We start from the raw sequence: 15,532 nt of genomic DNA on the forward strand, positions 1-15,532 counted from the left end.
TCGAATGGAAGCCATGATAAGGAGATGAGGTGGTGGCGTGGTGTGGGGGGTAGAAAAAGGGGCCACTAGGGTAGCGATAGTGCAAAGAAGTATAATAGAGGGGGGCGCATATTCCGGAAATCGAGTGAGAATAAACGAACCGGAGTGAGGTCAGATCAGGACCAAAAGGAGATACCGAATGTGAGAAGTTGGCCTGATGTATGATGTCACTAGTTCTAGTGTACACCTTATATCAGTCCAAATACCCTTATGGTGATTGGTTGTAAAGTCAACCTTATAGACCAGCTATCCTAGTGGTAGCATGGACAAGAGCAGTCTTAGGCTAAACTCTGAATGGCATGTGAAGCCAGCTGTGATACCATGTATAATCCCTTGAATACCAAATGAAAGGACACCACAACAGATATATATATAAAATAAAGTGTATTTATTCTAAGCAACCCTCAGCACTCTTTATGAGATTAGAGGTAAGTACAACACAGTCTTATTTAAGCATACATTAAGTCACACAGGTAAGTAATACAGTTAGGCCCTAGGGGCCACGCAAACCATATACTAAATAAGTGGTATAAGAACCACTGTCACAGAAATAGAATAGGCCTAGGCAATCGCTGGAGCTACACTACACTAGCGTTAGTTAGGAAGTGGGAGGCCCACGGGATTCGTGTGCAGAGTGGAAACACTCACGCGTAATGCGTAAAAGTCAATAGCAATAGTACAGTTTAGAAAACGGTAGATTTAGGACACTTCCGGAGTAGCTAGGAAGTTGAGACTTGAAAACTAGACACTAGGATAGTCACTATCCTGATGAGCACCGGAGTACCCAAGTTACCTAGCCCACAGGCTGCGGGTGCATAGGGGTGAAGATGCGTCGTTTTCGTCGTCGACTCCTATGGATGCCTGAAGAAAGATGCTGACAGGCAGTCAGTGAAGAGTGTCCGGTGGATCCCAAGGCTGGGATCAAGAAGAGAAGAAACCTGCAAGCAGAAGGGACAGAGTCAAGGTCACTAGCCAGTGACCACGTGGAACCAGGAAGGAACCAGGCGATGTCGTGAAGATTGCAGGTGAAGGTGAAGCTTGTCGCTGCAGCCAGGAGGACCAGGAAGCGTCGAGGACGACCAGGACCAGGAGGCGAGCTGTCCCACGAAGGCTCTTGCTGTCGGCGGCGTCGAAGTTGGACTAGGACTCACCAAGCCTTGGCAAGCGGAACCCACGAAGAACGAAGGACTTGCTTCTGGTGCAGACCAGGAAGGTCTGGGGTGCTTCTTCTTTGCAGAGAAGCGGGAGCCAGTCTGGAGGAGCCAAACCAGCGCAGAAGATTTCAGGGTGCGTCCTCACAAAGGCCACTAGCCAGCGGGCAAGCAACCGGACAGACGCGGCAAGCAGGAAAATGCTGAAGGGCCCCACGCAGGACTCGTGGAGTGTGGGGGGCTGATCTTCGGTGCAGATGGTGCTTGGGGTTGGGGCTTCTCAATCCCCGGTGCACAACTTCGAGGGTACCTCAGAAGCTGCGCTTTAAGTTACTAGCCACTTTTTCCAGGTAGCCGGTCCCACGTCGCTCGTCGCCTCCACGGATCTCAGCTCTGCTGCAGATGTGGATCAGGGTCGGAGAAGTCTGGAAGTCAAGGCTCTGGTCAGGCTCTGCAGTCGGTTCCTCGTAGAACGTGGGCAAAGCAAAGGGTAGTCTCTTGATGGTGCCTGTTTGCACAGGGTAGCCACTCCTTGGCTACAAGGGAGATTCTTCAGTCTTCTTCTTTCGTCGAATGTCGAAGGTCCAGAGTTTCTGTTCAGCTTTGCAGGTTCAGGATAATCTAAAGTCTTGAGGCCCAACTCCCACTCTTATACTAATCTGGGGGGCTGAGATACCTGCTAGGTCACGCCTTATGGGTGGGACCTGGGAGGGGGTGGTTACACCCACTTCCCTTTGTCCAGTTTCGCGCCAGAGCTGGGGCTGGAGTGCCCCAGCGCCGGTTTGAACTGGACTATGCAAGGAACACCTTGTGTGCCCCAGGCATGTCTCATTCCTTTCAGCCCACCCTGCCCCAATACACTAAAGGCTGTCTGGGGAGGTGCTAGCACCTCCCCAAGCAGGAAACCTATTGTCCAGGCCTCCCTGGCTGGGATCACTCCCAGCTGCAGGAGGTCAGACTTGTGTCGTGGCAGCAGCATCCATTTTGTGATGCTGAGGCTTTGGTCAGAGGCTAACAGTTGAAGTATGATTTTAACATGTCTTTCCCTCTAGAAGGGGGGGATAATATTCTCATGTCCAGAAATGGCATGGGGGTATTATTCCACAGTGTTAGACACCTTACACGACATGTTTCGATAAAGCCAAACCATAGTTACCATAACCGTCTAAGATTATAAGGCACTTTAAGAGTATATGGTAGGCTATATCATAGAACAGCTATAAGGACATGGTTCCGAATGCTGCAGACAGGCTCAGCTCATGCTAGAGCCCCATCTCACATGTTACCAAGCACTCTGCCTCCAGGATTGTCAAGGCCTGCCATAGGAGTGACTGATAGGTACACATGTGTCTATATGTAAGTTAGGTATAGGAATACTACACCTAAGCAAGGGGTGATTACACGACCTTGCCCCAGCTGAGGGATCAGCCAGTTGTGTCAAAATGGAAGGCCAGGCCAGGGGTGGCATAATACATGCTGCAGCCCCTGGTAGGCCTAGGGTACACCTATGCCCTGGGTACCTAGGGTACACTGTACAGGGTCCAATAAGGTGATCCTTACCAATTGTGTATGTACCTAGGGTACATGGAGTCCATTTTACAGAGAGAGCAGACAGCCTGAGACCCTGAATGGCAGGATCTCAGGCCAACTAAGTCGAAAAACCAGCTAGACACTAGGCAAAAAGTTGGGGGTAACCATAGTCAGATATCCACCTTCCTACACCGAACGAGGCTAAAAACGGGCAGGAAGGTGGAGGGGAGAAGCAGCATCTGAATATTTTAGGGGAAACCAGTGGTCAATGCACGAGTGTCATTAGTGGAGATCTCGATTATTCCAGTATGGTGGAATGTGGTGAGTTGTCATATCCGAGATAGCCGCCACAGTAAGAGGATAGACCATTCCTCATTCTATTTCCATAGACCATTCCACAAGTAGGAAATAATGATGAATGAATGTTGCCCAATCCAAGATGGGCGCTATAGATTGACCATAGGTAATTCCTCTTTCTATTTCCAAAGACCACTTTGATAAGCGTGTGTACCTCTTCTATTTCTAATAGTGGAAGAGGAGGCCCAAAACTGGTTGCCCTATTCAAGATGGCCACCATAGATTGAAAGAACATGACTCTTTCTGTTTCCAAACCCACTAAGTCATGCATGCATACCTCTTCTATTTCTGAAAGTGGAAAGAGGAAGCACAAAATGGATGCCAGTCTGTGGTTGATATTGGAGAGGATTGCTTAGAACTCAGCCATTTTGATGGTGTCGAGATGTTGATACCAACACGGTTTTATTTTAACGAACTGCGCAGACTTAGATCAGCAGTGGAAGGGGGGACGCTCTGGCCGAAGGCTTATGGCTCAGAGCTTTCCTCTTACAGCAGAACAAGCGCTTCTGTTACAGCGCGGTTCTCTAAAGATTTGAGGCGGCAGGGGAAGGGTAGGTGCTGTACCTTCTGAATGCTGGACTCCCCTGCTTGCCGATCAGTGTGAGCGTCTGCATCGCGTCATGTCAATCAGGCGATCCAGGTCTCTCCCATTTCATGGGAGGTCGTCGAGCTTGCCTACGCCGCACTGGATCCTACTGCTCCGTGCGTTGGGTGTACCCAGATTTTCCAGTTTCCTTTCGATCGTCTGGTTTGCTAGGAAGCCTGCACCATCCCCAGCACATACGCCGCCGATCACTCTCCAGTCATGTTCTAAAAGCTGAGGGGCTCGCCGCAGGACAACCACCCTGACCCCACAGCTGAGCGCAGCGGTAGCTCGCGGTCAGGAACTCCTGCTGTAAGCATTGTATGCGCTCCGTGCTCCTTCAAGGGCGAGGGATCGCTGCAGTACAATCACCATGGCCCCACTGCCGTGAGCGATCTATGCCCTCCCGGCTCCTTCTCTGCATGCCCCGCAGGGGGGCAGCGGAGGCCTCGGTAACTCGGCTCCCAGGGCCATCGCTCTCACCGGGGGGGTCACACGATAGTCTCAGCGTGTTTACAAGCAGAGGTTCCATTCGGTGGGAAATCGGCATACACAAAATGCCCGCTGCTTCCCTCATCCTCTCTGGTAAGTAGACGTAAATTTGCGATGCAACCTCTTTCTTTCCTACGTTGTAGATAATCTGTACCAGCAGCATCGCGGAGTTCACACAGACCTCTGTTTAGAAGCAATTGCCTCCTGAATGAATAGAGCGTCTCTTTCTTTGCTTTGGCCATTTTGAAGCAAAAGGGATTCCCTCCAGTGGACCTTGTTGTATTGGCTGAATCGGTTCTGTTTCTCATATTCTGCAAGGCTGGTGGTGGAATTCCCTCTTTTTCTCCCAGCTTTTTAGAACAGGTTATCTTGAAAAGAAGTGAATAAGCTAGTTTTCCATGTTTGCCCTTTATCATTGAGTTTAGCCCATTAGTTCATGAGAATTATTTATTTGGTCCACAAGGCACCTAGCCACCTTAAAGACTAATCTGAATGTCTAACTAGCATAGAGGGCAAGATATGCCAGTATCATTGAATCACTTACCCTTAGCCAAGGACACCAATCCACTTTCTTGTACTTTGGATGATGTGGTGCTTGGTTTCCACATGTCTATGACAGGCATGCAAGTGGAAGAATGCATATGCCATTATGCTTTGGGTACAAATAGAAATTCTTCTATGCTCATTGGTTAGGTTTCGCCTGCACAGCGCTTGCACTGTGCTTGTGAAATCTATTGTCAATATATATTAAATACCGCTCCCTTACTTCCCATTGGTTCCTGTGCTTTTTACTTACTTTTCCTTCATTTCTATTGGCTGTAGCATGCTATTTCCTGTTCTTCCTCATGTGTTTGCTCTTATCAGATTCCCGGGGCCCAATTGCTGCTTCCATCAACATTTGAAGCTGGAATTTGTTTAATGTTTTGCCTGCACTTGGCTTGCGTGCATATCCAGTGGCCCCTCTCATACGTTAGTCATTCTTGAACAGGCTGACTTTAATATCGCTGTCGCTCAGGTCATTGCCTTGTTTTAATGAGTCACATGTCATGTGCAAGATACAATTATTCACTCTTAACACGTTGTTTTGTAACTCATTCACTGCTGATCTGCGTAACATTAGATGCTAGTTTCATTTAATTCATTAACTTTACAATGTTAAATGGAAAGCAGCAGTTGGAAGTGCACACCATAACTTTAAAAACAAGGACACATTCACTTTTGGTAGGCACGGGGCGATTAAGTGATTTACCCAGAATCACAGGATGTGAAGCCAACAAAGAAACTCAAACCTGGTTTCCCGGTTTCCATATCAGCAACTCTGGCTGTTATGGCACATCCTCCTACGATTGCTCCTACTTTTTATTTTTTAAAGCTACGGAGTTCAACCCCAGCTGCTGCTTTCTTCTTAACATCATAAAGTTCTGATGCCTCAGGAAATTGCTCGTGCTCTTCCGAGCGAACCTCCGATATTTCGTTTTTTTTCAGTAAAACAAAATCTCTGGGGGAAACATGAAATCCATGAGGCTTTCACAGACTTTGCTATTCCTGATTGGGTAACTCTGCTGCGGATCCTGAGCCGCTCCTAATGAAGCACCAAGTTGAATTTGCTCTGTAGTCAAGGCTATATGTTTCCCTTGCCACCTCTCTCCTTGTTTTAATGAGTCACACGTCATGAGTGAGATGGTCATTCGCTCTCACCACGTTATTGTTTTGTAATTCCTTACCTGCTGGTCTTGAGCAGATTTCTTCTCAATGACTGGCCCTTTCACTGCTCCTGGACCTCTCTTCATTACTGGACTGGTGGCACTGCCCTCTCTGAACTAGGTTTGAGGAAAGGTGCTCTATGCTATAGTCCTCCACTCCTGTTCATTGACAAAGAGCACCTCTCCTCTGGCCAGTGTAATGCAGTATTAGGCCACTGACACTACAAACAAGGAACTGGTAAGAAGCCTGCAACTGGATTGCTACTTGGGGTGAGAGAGACAAGCCTTTGAGTGGAGGGGGGAGTAGCAGTGTGGTGTACCATAAGCAAGACCCAATTAGCCTGAGACATGTAACAGTTTAGCCCTCCCCAGGTAGTCTGAGGTTTATACATCAGTACCCTATTGCTGAATGTAAGGAAACAGTCTTTTTGCAGGTTTACCTCCACTTTTTGCCACCATTTGTGACCACTAGGTACTGGTGTAATGGCTCTGAAATCCACTTAGCCCCACTGAACAGGACTCACTGCATGTGCTTTGGCCCTTAAAATGGTTCATGTTTAAGTGGCTTGTCTTCAGTTGGCATAGCTAAACTTACTTGTACGTCCTTGGTATATGTTACCAGGGGTACCTTGAGCCTGAAAGTTGAAGTCTCTCTCATGGACTGCAGCACAGTTGTGCCATCACAAGTACGACAACGTAAAACATGGTTCCTAGTCTACCACTGCAGATTGGAAGGGCAATTTAAATTGGCTAACTGGACTTTGCCATTCAAAGTAATCGTGAATCCCAAACCTCCCTTTTTAATATATGTAATTAACCCCCTAAGGTAGGCCTATGGAGCTCCAAGGCAGAATGCTGTATATTAAAAGGGGGAAGATGAACATGAAAAGTACCAACAGTAAAAATCCTAAATTGACATTTTTATTGTAGAATGGCTAGTAGCCCCATTGGGGAGTATGGAGTTACAGTCTGACATCTCAGCCCTGCTGACTTCTGAATGTGACTACTAAAGTTGGTACTCTATGGTATCAAAAGAATCCGTGCATTAACCATGATTTAATGGTTAAATGTAATGTCACTGGTGGGCAAAGTGTGATGTTAGAAGATGCCATTTTAGTTGCACAAGATTTCTGGTGCCCATTTTCCGAGACATGGGGTCTGCCCTGCATACAGCTTTCTGCCCTCCACGTGTGACGTACTAATGAATACCAGGAAGGGAGATAGTATGGGCCAACAGGGGAGAGAGGTGTTAACTCCCTCCTGCAGGCAGCCACGCCGGTGTTGGCCCAAAAGGGGAGCTTTAAAGGAGAAACCACCTTTATAGAGCAAATGGGAAACACTTGGGAGAGGGGCTGCTCTATTGTTGAGGTAGAAAGGCTGGCACTTGGGACAGGAAAGGGGAAGCCAGTTCTCAAACAGATTCTTCTGGGGCATGTATCCCCCTTGGTAGCCCACCTCAGGGTTGGGCTAGGGAGCTCCACGTGCGAAGAGAGTGGTCCTGCCATATTGGAAGTGGGCAGAATGGTGCTTTCTGGGATAGCCAGATGCAACACTTTTCAAGAAGTAGTCATCAGGAGGGAGGGAACCTAGTAACCCATTTGCTACTGACCACATGCACCCTGAGGGCATTTTTTGGGTAAAAAAAGGAACTCTGATCTCGTCTGGACTAGAACGTCTGCCCTGATGCACCATGGAAACAGCAAAGAGAGGCTGCACCTGCTGAACCTATTGCCAAGCAAAGGGAAAGGACTGTGCCTGTTGTGTCTTGCTCATGGAGAAGTCTTCTCCGGAGCCCAGCCAAAGTAAGAGACTCAAAGGGTCAGTTGATTGACATCCTATGTGAAGCACAGGGCCACAACCGCTGAAGAAGCCTGCTGGAGAGACTTGGTAGCCCAAATCTTCAAGCCACTGCCTCTCAACGCTGTGCAGCACCAGAGACCAGATGCCAGCACTCAAAGTTCCACCTGAGTTTGCTGAACCCGGGAGAGTTGTCGGAGTGCAGCTTGGTCACCCAGAAAGAGAATTATCGTCCAAGAAATGATTCCGCTGTGAACATGATATTGGGCAGCTGGTAGCCCAGTGGCAACTGAACATTTGCCTGGTCTGAGAAGACTTCAAGGGATGTCGACCCCTGTGGCCAGGACTGCCTCACCAAGCCCATGAACCAAGGTGTAGCTGCAGGAGAACCCTCCATCAACCGCTTCGCATCTACAGCCTCCTTGAGCATCTTTAGCACCCTGGATACCTTGCATAAGGACCACTCAATAACCTACAGCAAAGGTATAAAAGTGCCTGGAACTAACTGAAGACTGCCCCCTACTTTCGAGGTTGCTGCATCTGTAGACTCCTGCTGCCCCCCCCCCCCATCCCCCCTGACTAGCTCCCTGCCCGAGTTTGTCACCTAAAGTACCTCCAAGTAACTGCATTGATGCTTACTCAACATTTTCCTTAAAAATATCAGTGTCAAATTTGTTGACTTGCCAATGCTTGTTCATGGTTAAGTGAAATTGCATATTTACTATACCTTGTAAATTGTATATCTCCAGAACCCTCCGAGGGATCTTTTTCGTTGTGGTGTTCCATAAAATACACAAAAATATAATACATTTTTTATAAATTGGTGTCTGATTTCTTGAATGCCTCATGTATGTCTTCTTTAATTGTCTTGTTGCTGTTTAAATGCTTTACACTTGTTCCTCTGTGTAAGCGTTGCTGCTCTGAGCCGCAACTACTCAGGCTTGAGTTAAAGGTTTGACAGACAAAACCTACTAGTCCTAAAGGGTTTTGTAAATGTTTGACACGATGAGGTTGCACAACCGATTATACCCAATTTACTCGCACTGAGCCACTGCTGCACCATTATCTGCAAAGCCTAACCTAGGCAAACCAAAGTCTCCTTTGGCATTAGGTTCTCCATTAGTAACACAATAGGTGCCAGGGTGTGGTGGGGGCAGTTACCCCCTATTCATGATTCACAGGAGGACTGCATCATCACAACCATCCTTCAGGATGAGAGCCTGTCTCTGCACAGTTGATAGAAAGATCAACAGACTACCATCTGGATTGAACTGCATGTTAGAACGATCAACCTTGCGGAGTATTGCATTTCAGAAAAGGAGAAAGAGCAGATCCCCTCTAAATAAAAAAAAAAGTCCCTTCAGATAGAGCTCATTAGGGCTAGAAAATCACAATCTTAAGGCATGCTCCTGGTGTAACATTAGAACCACAGGTTTAGCGGAGACCACAAACACAGGGATAATGACTCCTTTATGCAGACCATTCTCCTCAACCTGTTGGGCAGAGGCTGTTTCTTCCCTGTTTTTGTTTTTGAACAGTCCAAACCCACATCTCTGATGCCTAGGCAGGTCGTGCAACCTATAATTGCCTGTCTCTTGTATTAGAGATCAAGACACTTTCCTAAGACTCTCCCATGAAAAGAGGGATCTGCAATATGCAGGGGCCTCGGTTTCATCATTTCCAGATTTTACAATCCTGCTGCAGTAAAAAAACTACAGTCTTTGTTCCTTTTGTGATGCTGTCCACCAGCTTGCCCCAGGTTCACAATATGTGGCAAGGAAGGCATATGTTGGGGACCCACAGGCAACCCTCTTCATTTCTCCAGACTCATGGCATAGGAAGGAAGGAAGCGGACTTTAGCATGGATAATGAGTGATGCTTTCTGAGATGGGATGTTGGGACAGGAATGTCCCTCACATGATGGACTGCACCGCTGTCCTGAGTGCCCCAGCTACAAAAGATGTCTGGGTCCCTGGTGCTGATTTTTGTTGTTGCAGGCAAACTGATAAGTCATAAAGAGTAGGGCTGGGGACTTGGGGTAACCTTTTGATGCACATGTCTGTGGCTGACATCCAGTTGTGAACCACTAGTCACTCCAATGGCCTGTGTTGTGGTGCTATCAGATTTGGAGTCACTCTTGCTGTGATGTACTGCTTTCTGGAAGAAGGACTTGACAGACGTCGGCACTTCAAAAGGGAGCAGACCCCAAACACAAACTTCAAAGACTAAGACCCTAAAGGACATTCTTCCTTCACCCTTCTTGTTTAATTTACCACCCTTCTTGTTTGTCATCCTTCTTGTTTAAATTGTATTATTTTGCTACTGTTACTTTCGGTCACTGTTACTGTTTTTTACGCGTTGTCCCCCCGCTGCTCTCCCGCAGCCCCTCCCCCCTGCCGTTCACTCTCCCGCCTCCCAGCTGAGCTTTCCCTCCCTCCTTCCCTATTTAATGGTGGGCGCTGCTGGGATGAGCGAGCAGGACTTCTGGTCAGTGACCTACTCTCTCCCCCAGTAGTTTCACCGTTGTGCCTCTGCCGCTGCTAATCTGGTAGGGTTCGAGCCTGCCCCTGCTGCCTCCTGCCTCGTTGTGCCCGTTTATCTTCCTGTGTCATCCTTCTTGTTTAATTTATCACCCTTCTCGTTTGTCATCCTTCTTGTTTAAATTGTATTGCTTTGCTACTGTTACTTTCTGTCACTGTCGTCACGGTTTCTTCCCCTGCAGCCCCTCCACCCTGCAGCTCATGCTCCCGCCTCCCAGCTGAGCGTTCCCTCCCTCTTACCCTATTTAATGGCGGCTGAACACCCTCCCTTCCAGATCCATACCAGCCCTAGAACCACACTTCGCGACACCCTCACTTACAGACCCCCCTGACCTCGCGCCTCATGCGCCACGATCATCGCCCTCATCGCACCCCACGCACTAAATACTCATCGGAGACCTGAACTTACACCTCGACAACCCTAGCGACTCCAACTCCACCGCCCTCCTAGACAACCTCACCAACATCGGCCTGAAACAGCTCATCACCACGCCCACCCACAAGGCAGGACACACCCTCGACCCAATCTTTGCAGGATGTAACAGCATCCACTTAAGCTACACCACCCAACCCTCCTGGACGGACCACCACTACCTACACTTCAACGTCGACAAACCCACCGCGCCCTCCACGAAGGAACTGAATCACTGAGGAGCAGCTCAACTCCACCCTCAACCGTGACGCCCCCACAACCTTGATCGACGAAAACCTCGCAGCCAAAGAACTCCACAGATGGATCTCCAACAGCGCAGACTAACTCGCACCCCTACGCAACTCTGACAGACAACGTCCCAGGAAGGCAACCTGGTTCACAACGAACTAAAAGAATCCAGACACACCTGCAGACGTCTCGAAGAACAACTGGAGAAACAGCAAAACGCCAGAAGATTGCTCCACCTACAAGAACGCCATGACGGAATACCACCAACGCATCAGATCCACCAAAAGGACCTTCATCCAAAACAAGATCCTCGCCAACTCCAGAAACTCCAAGTAACTCTTCAGAGTCATCCAGGAATTCACCAAACCCCCAGCGAAACAACGGACATCATACCCTCCCAGGACCTCTGCGACAAGCTTGGATACTACTTCCATCTGAACATCAAGGCCCTCTATGACCACTTCAACGACCAGACACCTGACTCCGAAACCACCTCCCTCTCAATCAACGCCAGTCAGCCTATCATCTCCTCCTGGACCACAATCGCCACCAAAGACACCACTTCGACCATGAAAGGCATTCACTCGGGCCCCCACGGTCCCCTGCCTGCCGTACATCTACCACTTAGCCACCACCGCCATCTCTCCAGAGCTACGATGCACCACCAACACCACCTTCAAGACCAGCACCTTTCCCTATCACTGGAAACGCGCAGAAGTCAGACCCCTGCTCAAGAAGCCCTCAGCAGACCCCACGGACCTCAAGAACTACCAACACATCTCCCTCTTCCCCATTGCGGCCAAAGTCACTGAGAAGATCGTCAATGCCCAGCTAACAAGATTAATTGGGAAAAAAACTCCATCCTCGACCCCTCCCAATGTGGATTCCGCAGCAACCACAGCACCGTGAGAGCTCTACTTGCCACCACAGGCATCCCCACCCTCCTCGACCAAGGACACACCACGGCCCTGATCCTACTCAACTTTAAAGGGTTGTACTATTCATATATTATCTGTACTTAGTATTGTGTAGTCTTTTCTATGTTTCTCCTTGTTGTCTAACATTCTATATTCTTTACTCACCTGTTCTAAGTTCCTGGTGCGCGCACTTCCAAACATGTTTGAAGTGCGTTGCTCAAGATGCTGTTTCTCAACCAAACATGTTAACTGTTGAACAGTGATTGACAGTTCATGCTTCATTGGAGACAGATGCACTCCCGTGTTCAGCTGCTGTGCTTGGTTAAACATCCTTGGATGTTACCTTCACTGCCTGATCTTTTTCCTGGATTTATCTTCATTGGCACTTTACATCGACCTCTCTGCAGCATTCGACAGTCTCCCACCGCACACTCGCCACCAGACTCCAAGACGCCGGCATACAGGGAATCGCCCTTGACTGGATCCGCTCCTTCCTAACCGGCAGAACCCAAAGAATTAGACTGCCACCCTTCTTCTCCGAACCCCCGGAAATCAACTGAAGAGTACCACAAGGATCGTCGCTCAGCCCCACGCTCTTCAACATCTACATGCCCACCCTCCCCCCCACCATCGTCAGACAGCACGAACTCAGCATAGTATCCTATGCAGACGACACCCAGCTCATCCTCTCCCTCACCAAGGATCCCGTCACCACCAGACAACTTCCAGGAAAGAATGAAGGACGTCACATCCTGGATTGAGCAGCAGCTGCCTGAAGTTAACCTCGGAGAAGACAGAGGTCCTTGTCCTCGGACCCTCCCCCTCTGCATGGGACAACACCTCGTGGCCCAATGTCCTCGGCAGCCCTCCCACCCCCATGGACCACGCTCAAAACCTCGGCATCGTACTCTACTCCTCCCTCCCCATGACTGGACAGGTCAACACCGTCGCCTCCAACTGCTTCAACGACCTTCAAATCGATCCCCCCGATTCAAGAAAGACTGCCACCCACACACTCATAACCAGCAGACTACGGAAATGCCCTCTACGCCGGGATTAACAAGTCACTGCTCCACAAGCTCCAGACCATACAGAACACCCTTGACACGATCACCCAACACCTGCGTAACCACCACTGGCTCTCTGTTGAAAAGAGTTACTTTCAAGATACTAACCCACGCCTACAAATGCCTCCACAACACCGGACCCCAATACCTCAATGAAAGAATCTCCTCCCATGTACCCAAGAGAAACCTCAGATCCGTGGACCTCGCCCTCGCCGAAACCCAGTGCATCCGCAGAGTCAGAACAGGTGGAAGAACATTCTCCTACATTGCGGCCAAGACCTGGAACGAGCTCCCGATCGACATCAGAAGCTCCACCCCCCTGAACATCTTCAGGAAGACCACAAGACCTGGCTCTTCGACTGAACGGAGCTGCTTTACCCCCCCCCCCCCCTAGTGCCTTGAGACCCTCACGGGTGAGTAGCGTGCCGTACAATTCCCCTGATTGGTTGACATTTAGTGTCTGGAAATGGACTATAAGAAAGGAGAGCTTGAGCACCTGAAAATGTCAACTGTCAAACAGCTAGTTGGGATGTATGTTGAGGAGAAGCTCTGCAAGATTTTGGCCTGTGACTAGTCTCTTAGCTGGGTGAGGGGACATCACCCATGTTAATCCAATGCCACCTGTCCCTGGATCATGGAGCCACCAGTGCCTGCTTCTCAAAACCAGTGTGCCATGTAGGGAAGAGGAGAGCGCTTGGAGAGAGCGAGGTCCAGTGGGTGATTCTGGCGAGTAGATAACCGTGGCAAGGAGTGGGGAGTCCGCTGCTGCACCGATCGGGTCGTCACCCGTGTGCAGATTCAAGTCTGCAACCCCATATGCCATAAAGGGGTGCTGTGAAGATTGCATGACTCCCGTGCTGATCCGGCTGTAGCGTGTATGCAAAAGAGGGTCTGTGGGAAGAACAAGGACTGTCCTTTTCTATATCCAAAACCTAGAGGACAATCTATCTGCTGTTCTGCGAGAGGTTTTGTTTGGCAGCGTATCCTGACTCAAGGTCAACTGAAATACATTGATTTTTCCTCTTATGGCAACTACAGTGTAGTGGGGCCAGGGGTATCCTCTCCGATGGACAATTTACTCTGTGAGCTATCTGGCAGCAGTGCATTGAGTTTTCTTGAAGACCTTTGAAGATAACTAGGCAGTGATCCTGTGCCAACATACGGATCGAATGGAGTGTTGGGTAAGCCGCACACTTTCATTTACAGGTCATTTTACTTTTATGAAGATGATACTGCCCCACCTGCTTTATCTGTTGATCAGTATATCAACATTACCATCTCTGAGGTTGTTTGACTTGCATAAGTTCCTTATAGGAGTGGCCTGTGCTGGTAAGCAGCCAAGACCGAGCTGGGGTATGCTAACTCTGCTGTATGAGGCCAGAGGCTTCTTGGCCTCCGATTCTGATGAGTAATTCCATGCAGCGCAGGCCCAGCATGTTCCTTTTGTGGGGGGAGCGTTAGGTGGGAAGGGAGACCTCCGACCTGACACCTTTCTGGTCCTCCGAAGGAGGCAGCCCTGTTGACTATCTTGAACACAGCAGTGCGAGTGTTGGCTGCCTGCCCCGAGTGTAGCCTGGACACTTTGCAGTGCAGAGTGTTGTTTTGGAACTGGCTAGGTCACAGGCATAGTCACAAACAACTTTACTCTGTGTGTCCTAGTTGTGGGCAGTCCATGTCTCCCCATGACATTGATGAGTATGGAGATCTGGCAGATGGGTAGACTTGGTTCATGTGTCGGAGGAACCTATTTGTAGATGGGTGAATAAGAGGCCTGGAGAGCTTTCAGAGCAAGAGGGTGTGTTGGAACTCATGATCACTCATTTATATTACAGAATTCGTGGTACTTTTTATAAAATATAAAACAAATTAAAAAATAACTGTTGTCCATGAAGCGCAAAATGCTCACTATCCCTACTCTAAGATCTTCGCAACTGGAACAACAGAGCTCTCAAAAGGTCAGGGACACATGGGAGAGCAAGTTTGGGCAGAAATTATCATATAAACTGGGATTACTGCTTTGCACACCTTTACTCGATCTATTTAAAACAGAAAACGCTGATTGCTCCACTTCAGATTTAAACACCAGCTCGACTGTTGTCGTTTGGGCTGATTAAGGCAGACGTGTTCTAGATGCTCTTGAGATGAAGCTGATTTTATTCACTTGGCTTGGGGTGCCCTGGAATTCAAGCTGTTTGGTTGCATGTGTTCACTGAACTGGATTAGATACTATGCAGAATAAATACTTCTTTACTGGCAACACTAGCGTTTGTAAAGGAGTTCCTTACCCCAGTGAAAAGTTTTACTGCACTGGCTCTTCAATTGGTCAAATGGAGGGTCGTACTGAACTGGGCCAGATAACTCCCAAAAACGGGGGATTCGGATAAAGATTTGATATCCTGTAATGACTCATCAGACACCTGTGGTACACTGCTTTAACAACTCCAGACTGATGAACATTTTGCCCCTACTTAGACATCAATTGCTCATACATACTTTAGATGAGTGATAATACATGTTGGAAAATTTTCTCACTGAAGTATCAATGAATAACTGCATTTATAGTTTATCCCCGAGATTCGAGGGTCAATGTGTCCTATCTGATTTATATTATGTTAAGTATAAAAAAGCCACTTCTGAAATACTGTCCAAACAGATGATTGACACAGTTTAAAGGGCCACTGATATTGGGTGTAAT

General features: G+C 48.5%; 1 protein-coding gene across 1 annotated transcript in view; it reads left to right on the top strand.

Moving 5' to 3' along the window:
• LOC146817266 (elongin-A-like) overlaps positions 1 to 15,532 on the top strand; it is a 522,392-nt gene that overhangs the window by 373,775 nt on the left and 133,085 nt on the right. The gene's annotated exons all lie outside the window — the stretch shown is intronic.

Source organism: Triturus cristatus, chromosome 6 (assembly GCF_964204655.1).
Source record: "Triturus cristatus chromosome 6, aTriCri1.1, whole genome shotgun sequence".
Lineage (NCBI taxonomy): Eukaryota > Metazoa > Chordata > Amphibia > Caudata > Salamandridae > Triturus > Triturus cristatus.